An 8,328-nucleotide genomic window follows, 5' to 3' on the forward strand; every position below is an offset into this window, starting at 1 on the left:
ACGTAAAAAGTTAAATTTTAGGATTTGACCTTGATCTTTGACCTTTGACCTCTGTCCAATTTCACTCAAAAACAAATCAAATAATTGTCCCATCATACATCATCCTCGGACAAAGTTTGGTGAAATTTGCTTGATCTAGTCTCGAGTTATCGCGTAAACGGATACAATTTCACAATTTGACCTTGACCTTTGACCTGTGGCCGCTTTCACCCAAAATCTAATCAACTAATTGCCCCATCATACTTTATACTTTGACCAAGTTTGGTAAAATTCCAGTCAATATTACTCAAGTTATCCCATAAACGAATGCAGACGGACGTACAGATGTACGTACGGACGCACGTACAGACAGACGGACAACCCGAAAACATAATGCCTCCGGCACCACTTATATAACAGATAAAGAGGGATATAAAAGGGTAAAAATTTATGGTAAAAAAGAAACCTACCATAAAAATTTAACTTTATGGGCCCTTAAAGTTTGTTGACCCCTGCCTGTGACCTTTGACATTGTGGTGACCGTCCACTCCCCAAGGGATATCTACCATCCAAGTTTGGTCACAAATGGACCTATGGATCAAAAGTTATGACCCATAACAGAAACGCGCCATAAAAACTTAACATTGGGCTCTAAAAGTTCGTTGACCCATGCTCGTGACCATTGACCTTGTGGTAACCATCCAATCCCCAAGGGACATCTACCATCCAAGTTTAGTCACAAATGGAGTTATGGATCAAAAGTTATGACCCATAATAGAAACGCGCCATTAAAACTTAACATTGGGCTCAAGAAGTTCATTGACCCCTGCTTGTGACCTTTGACCTTGTGGTGATCATCCACTCCCAAAGGGATTCTACCATCCAAGTTTAGTCACAAATGGAGTTATGGATCAAAAGTTATGACCCATAATAGAAATGCGAAATAAAAACTTAACATTGGGCTCTAAAAGTTTGTTGACCCCTGCTTGTGACCTTTGACCTTGTGGTGATAATCCACATCCCACGGGACATCTACCATCCAGGTTTAGTCACTAATGGAGTTATGGATCAAAAGTTATGACCCATAATAGAAACGCGTCATAAAAACTTAACATTGGGCTCTAAAAGTTTGTTGACCCCTGCTTGTGACCTTTCACCTTGTGGTGATCATCCATTCCCCAAGGGACTTCTACCATCCAAGTTGAGTCACAAACGGACCCATGGATCAAAAGTTATGACCCATAATAGAAACGCGCCATAAAAACTTAACATTGGGCTCTAAAAGTTCGTTGACCCCTGCTTGTGACCTTTGACCTTGTGGTGATCATCCACTCCCCAAGGGACATCTACCATCCAAGTTTGGTCACAAATGGAGTTATGGATCAAAAGTTATGACCCATAATAGAAACGCGCCATAAAAACTTAACATTGGGCTCTAAAAGTTAATTTACCCCTGCTTGTGACCTTTGACCTTGTGGTGATCATCCACTCCCCAAGGGACTTCTACCATCCAAGTTTAGTCACAAATGGAGTTATGGATCAAAAGTTATGACCCATAATAATAATGCACCATTAAAAAATTAACAATGGGCTCTAAAAGTTTGTTGACCCCTGCTTGTGACCTTTGACCTTGTGGTGATAATCAACTCCCCACGGGACATCCACCATCCACGTTTACTCACAAATGGAGTTATAGATCAAAAGTTATGACCCATAATAGAATGCACCATAAAAACTTAACATTGGGCTCTAAAAGTTCGTTGACCCCTGCTTGTGACCTTCGACCTTGTGGTGATCATCCACTCCCCAAGGGACATCTACCATCCAAGTTTAGTCACAAATGGAGTTATGGATCAAAAGTTATGACCCATAATAGAAATGCACCATAAAAACTTAACATTGGGCTCTAAAAGTTCGTTGACCCCTGCCTGTGAGCTTTGACCTTGAGGTGACCTTCATATATTATAGAATGTGAAACTTTGTATGACCCCTCTTCCCTCGAAGTTTGACTGCAATTGAAGTCCAGAGTAAAGAGTTATTGAAGTTTTTGTAGCGTTACGGACGGACGACGGACGGACGGACGACGGACGGACGGACGACGGACGGACAGACGCCGCAGGCGATCCCTTAGTCTCCCGACACCTCCGGTGGGCTCGACAAAAATGAATAGCTGCATATATTTAGTAAGAATTCCTCTACAAATTGCATTTTGGTTGGACTGTTTTACCCGTGTGAGCCCGTCAACGGGGGCTACAAATAAGCTCCGCCTTATTTCGCCTCCACACGGCTTATGGTGATGACGTCAGCCATTTCGCGCCAACTTTGCGCGGTAAATAAACTGTACCGCAGTGAGGAGATTGGGCGGCAGTTCATCGCGGGGTACTAAGTCTGCCTTTATCGCCTCTTTACAGCTCTCATACTTGCGAAAAATTTGGTTGTCAACGTGTTTTAAAATGCGGTTATAGTAGGGCCTATCAATCGTGTAAATTTTGAGTAAATTTGTCTCAAGTACAGATCGACTTTCCGGAAGACACCAATTAATCCAACAAATGTCATCTCACGCAGTAAGGTATTTCTCTTGATTTTTTTTTTCCAAGAAGGTAGAGTTGTAATCCAACCCTTGGACAATTGATTCAAGTGCCCAGAGTCCTGGCCATCAACCGCACAGCTCTCCCCCGCGGTCGATTCTAGTTACAACGCAGGCTCAAGTGATTTGTGATTGGGGTTGCGTCTGACAGGGCCAGGGAACGGAGGCCCCTAAAATTCAGTGCATTACCATTTATAATATTGAAGCTGCACTGCATGAGTTTGACCACTATGGTGTATCTATAGCCAATCATTTCTCTTAAAATTAAACGCTGATATGGATATATAAACAGCCTACACAGCGTCTACTGCCAGAGCAGCCATACCAGCAGAACGGTTTGTTGAATTTCAGTTTTTGTGTTAAATGGGATCCAGCAGGAATCCCAAAAATGTAAGGCAATTATAATCCGCAGCTTGTGTCCATCATACAGTAACAATCGATACATGGATGTATTCTCCTCTCCGTCATGTCCGTTGGTAGCTGGTGCATGTTTCAGCAATGCCTACATTAACACTGACGAGTCGCGTAACCGTGCCTCTTTTCACAGCAGGGAAAAACAAAAGGCCGACAAAATTCAACACCAACTTGATCGCTGCAACACGTACCACACAATGCGAATGGGTGGGCTCGCCTAATACCTCCTTGGGCTTACACTGTACATAGTTCAGGAACGCATCCGCGAGTTTTGAGTTGACCATTAGGCCGGCCCTATGCGATGTGCAGCCTGGGTTTATGTACATGAACGTCATCTTGCCTTGAGATTTGATGTGCAGCAACCGACAGGGCTGTGTGTAGTTCCATAAATCCTGCCGCTGTAGGCCCTATACCTACCGATCCTCTCGCTACCTGGTGCTGTTCTCTCACTTACCACAGTTATAACTCTGGTCAACTTACCTGCTGTTTATCTTCACAGATTTTCATCCGCTACTCCATATCGATAGCCGTACTTTCTTAACAGGGTGTCTTCTCAGTGATGTGTCTTCGTAAACTGATATTTCGATTTGCATGCGACAACTACTCACTCCACTCCCACTGCTTAGATGCTTGACTGCTCCGCATGCGTGTATTATGCCCGGCCACCCCTACCTCCTTGATATTCAGCCAATGAACGTTCACCGAAACGAAGGACCGGATTGCACTTGCTGTTTTGTTCTAGTTCTTTCTTTTTTATGTAATTGTGGCGCGAATCAGCGTGTTACAAAGGCGGGGAATCCCCAGCCTTTTATTGCGCAACTGTAATCCAAGTCATGCACTTTCATACTCGGGAGGAAAAAAGTGTTCTATAGAGAATTGATCCACAGTATGAAACTCAAATAATAATCTATTTTAATTGAGGGAATGCAAGATCATTAATACAGCACATCAGCGAAGTTTGGGGAAATTGGACAGTGTGTTTAAGAGTTGCGATTTTAATTAATGTTTTAGTGTTTTAATATTTCAACGCTTTGTGATGTCATGATATGTGCAACGACATAGAAAAAAAAATACAGTATAATCATGAATTAATTACCTCCCTCAGTAGGTGAATTTTACGTCAAACGGAGGCTGTAATTTTACATCCGCCAGTAGGTGAAACCTCATTACGGCCGGCGGAGGATATGTTTTCTGTTATAATTCTGTATAGATCCTAGGCCTATACTTATTTGGCGGATCTGTCTGTCTGTTTCTTTCTGTAAGTCGAGATCGGAGGAACATATTTTCACAAGATTTGTAGAGTGTGTTCAGGATAATAAAGGCAAAAAAAACCCAACAAAACAAAACATTGTGGAGTCATGAGGTTATAGGGATTGTATAGGACATAACATAAGCCGGAAGGGATGGTAGGCCTACATTGGTTAAGGTGAGGATTCATCCTTCAACCTTGTGCGACATATAGGTTTACATATACTTAGAAACCGCTTAAAGGAGACCTCCGGATGATTTTCAGAATTTTACATTTGAACAAACTATGAATTAGTTATACTGAGGACAGAGTTTCAGAGTTTATGATAATCGGGATAAAGAGTAAGAATATTTTCGAAATTTATAAAAAATTGCCATGAACAAGGATGATGACATGGCAGGGTCTCCATAAGAATGCTCGAGTTGGGGCTCAAGAAAGCAGAACAAAAGAAGGCATGCATATATTATACACAGGTAAACTTGCAACAAGCGGTATTGTAATGGAATTACACTGCCACATTTCTGAAATATGTGAACCTCCTATAACCATCATCCGTGTTCAGTGTAATTTGTTTAATAAGTTTTTTTCAAAGTATTGTTTCTCTACTCAAGAAGCACAATAAATTCCCTAAATCTATACGTTTATACATCTAGCCCGGATACATTGATTTATGTATTACATGGTATGAAATTGTGAAAATCGTCTGGAATGCCAATCTAATGAAGTGTTACAGAGCATACAATTCTAAGAGGGATTCAAACTTTATTTGATTAAAATCGTTTTTGAATTGGCTAAGATATCCATAAATAAAGTAAAACATTTCAAAACCAATTTTCATCAAATAAACTTTGAATTCCTATTAGATATTCCATTAGAGGTTTCTCGTTACCTTAAAAAAAAATCATAAAAAAAACGTTAGAAACCTCTCATCCCATCTCAACCAAACTGATTTGCTATCCCTTTGATATCCCAATAAGACTCAACGGATGATCAGATTTTCTCCAAGCTTTCAGTGTGCGTTCCTATATAATGAAGTAAGAAAGAAATGATTACAGTTTGGGGCCATGGAGTCATAGAGTAGTGGCGGATCCGGGGGGGGGGGACCGGGCGCCCTCCCCCTCCTCCCCATCCTTAACTTTTTGTTTAAACAAAAGACTGGATTAAAAAAAATGGACGGGGCGCGTGCCTCATCCCCTCCAGTGGCGGATCCAGAGGGGGGCGCAACCGGCGCACGCCCCCCCCCCCTTATTTTTCGTTAAAAACAAAAGAAATTTTTAAAAAAATAAAATGAAACCCGGAAGTGGCACCAGAAACATTAGTCACGCCCCCCCCCCCCCTTTACAGAATTCCTGGATCCGCCCCTGCATGCCCTCCCTTTATGAAATTCCTGGATCCGCCCCTGATAGAGGACATAAGATAAGTTGAATCTTCTGATAACTCAAGCAGTCATGATCGGATTGTCACCAAAGCTTAACAAAACAGTCCTGTGGTATTCCCTTTGCCATCTGTTCGTATAGCGCACAACCATGATATACGACAACTGCGTATAAGTAGACACAAGCTCGTGAGGTATCGTGAATAGCTGGCTGTGATAGCATGTGGTAATGATTGTAGTACTCTGTGGCATCAGGGGGGCGTTTCATCAACGAGTTCGTCGGAGGTTTTCACCGACAAATTTGCTATCAGCCAATCAGACGCAAGGATTTCAGTAGCTTTTAGCAGTTGTCAGTGTGAATCACTGACAAAAAGTTTCATGAAACGGTCCCCAGATGTTACCACACAAATTACCATACCCGATACCACAGGACCTGATGCGCAGCTGTACATACCACAGGCTCATGTGAATACCGCTGTGGGTATCCATAAGGTAATGTAAATGTAATGTAATGCTAGATACCCTATGTGGAAAAAAACAACAACAACAAACAAACCAGACAACTGACTAATCACGTTCATGGGATTTGACCTTTCCATTTTTGGCGTATTCGCGTCCCAATCGGAACGCGGCTTTTATCCCGAATAAGACATGAACCGGACTGTCTATGTTGCTCCTCCCCCACCCCCCTCAATCGTGGCGTTTCTTTTTTGACAGTTTAACAAATCTGACACAGTATGTTAACGGCTTTGACGGAATGTCACGTTTGCCCATTCCGTCCGCCCGTGATGTCTCATGTCGCGTCCATCCCGTTTTGTCCACGGTGGCCTGAAACGTGAATGCCGCGAACATGATGTTAATGTAACAAACGAACGAACCGATGATATTAATAGTAAGGGTTCTCTGTGAATTTTGAACTCAATAAGAGCAAAACAATCCATATAGGCTATATTATGACTTATATACAGTAAATATGTGCAGTCCAAATAATGCATGTTGAATTTTGTTGATTGTGCACTTCACATTTGCACATTTCACGATAACTCTTTTTTCCATGTTACTTGGATCCGCCCATCAAAAAAAAAAAACAAAACAAAACACGAAACCACGATTATTATATATATAGATTACATCATCTGTCAATCACTGCAAAATATGATTAACAAAAGAAAACGAAATCACCTTTCCCTTCATACAGTATAACTGATCAATATCATGCATGCTGCCATTCGATGTTTTGTGAGTAGTGTGCGATTCTGATTTGTATGGATATGACTATTATGTTCGTTATTGGTAATTAGCGTCCCTATACTGTGCCGCAGCAAACCATCTGCTCTTAGAAAGAAAGACTGACATTAACCTAAAGCACATTGCCAAACGGTTTCTTACCAAAATTGCAAACGCACATCAGCTGACGCTGCAATTTAACAGAATGTTGAAGGGTGATAAAACAGTTGTGATTGTTTGATGATAATATACAGATTCATATCGATTGAAAATGATTAGGGACCAGTGAACCTTGTCACCCCTAAAGCATAATGCAGTGTATGCTGAAAATGGCCACATTTCTCTGTGTGATGGTCTTTCGTTGTCGTTAACTTTGCTCTGTTCATTTACATGTTTTAGTTGTTGTGTTTGCACTTTGTGTATAATGCTTCTTATACAATTTGTGGTATAAGTCCAAAGTACTCTTTCTATTCAATTATTCCGGGCTATAATACGAAATATAATTTAATCAAGTTGAACTGAAGTGACATAACATTGTATTCATCAGACACGTCTTGGCAGCAATGAGCCGACTTTCGGCAGGTTCTACATTCATAGTTTTACATGAAGGATTATCAGCATGAAACATAAACAAAATGTAAAAGTGCTTCATGAAATAATGCTACTTTATGACATTAAATCTTACTTGTAATCCATTTAACACGCACTGTACTTGTATTTTTGCATTCACGCGTTGCTTTTGTTTTTCTGCTTCGAAACAGAAAAATTGAAGAACGGCATTTTTCATCGACATGTATGACTAAAGTTCAGTATCAGATCAGAATGTGTGTGGGCCAAAATACTGCATAAGAGAGAGAGAGAGATAGAAAGAATCTTTCCTTGAAACATCCATCCCCGTTACATGTACACAGTGTTAGGTTCTATCTATAGAGGATGAAAGATGTTTTGGTTCTACAATTAGTGGAAAAGTAGAGCAAAGAAAATGGGATTCCATCCGGATTCGAACCCGAGACCTCCGGATTGCTAGCCCGGTGCTCTACCGACTGAGCTATAGAAAGCCCTGTAGTTCAGTGTACGTCCGAGAAACCCTAAATTCTCAATGCCCGGATGGTCAGAAGCTATAGCAGTGTGTTCGTGTGTGACACACACGTACACACTTGAACCTGGCATAAACCCGAAGGATAATTCCTAAATTGTACAAGTAATAAGAAGTATAATTAGAATTCTATTAGTAATAATGAAGTATAAGTCGAAGAGGTTAGCATTTCCCAGGTGTTTAAGGCAGTGAAGTCACATAATGAAATTCAAAGTAGGTAAAAATTCCAGGCAGTCCCAGTTGGCTATAAATACCCGTGTCAGTGAGCAGTAAGCATCTTTTCAAAGAGAATACGGCTTTAAATAGACAGACCAGCAACACAATGCAGTATTGGGTGCAATGCAGAGAATTAGCTCTCTGGTCCTTCTCATCATACAGACAAGCAATAAATAAAGCACAAT

General features: G+C 41.1%; 1 protein-coding gene across 1 annotated transcript in view; it reads right to left on the bottom strand.

Annotated features, from left to right (window-relative positions):
* The window catches only part of LOC139709276 (uncharacterized), a 76,078-nt gene extending 72,496 nt beyond the window's left edge, over positions 1 to 3,582 (bottom strand). The window contains exon 1 of the mRNA XM_071621228.1: positions 3,461 to 3,582. The gene's annotated coding sequence lies outside the window, so the exon portion shown is untranslated. The remainder of the gene's footprint in view (positions 1 to 3,460) is intronic.
* Positions 3,583 to 8,328: the final 4,746 nt, after the last annotated feature.

Source organism: Diadema antillarum, unplaced genomic scaffold (genome assembly GCF_040938485.1).
Source record: "Diadema antillarum isolate AM-2024a unplaced genomic scaffold, OU_Dant_1.0 scf00000037, whole genome shotgun sequence".
Classification (NCBI taxonomy): domain Eukaryota; kingdom Metazoa; phylum Echinodermata; class Echinoidea; order Diadematoida; family Diadematidae; genus Diadema; species Diadema antillarum.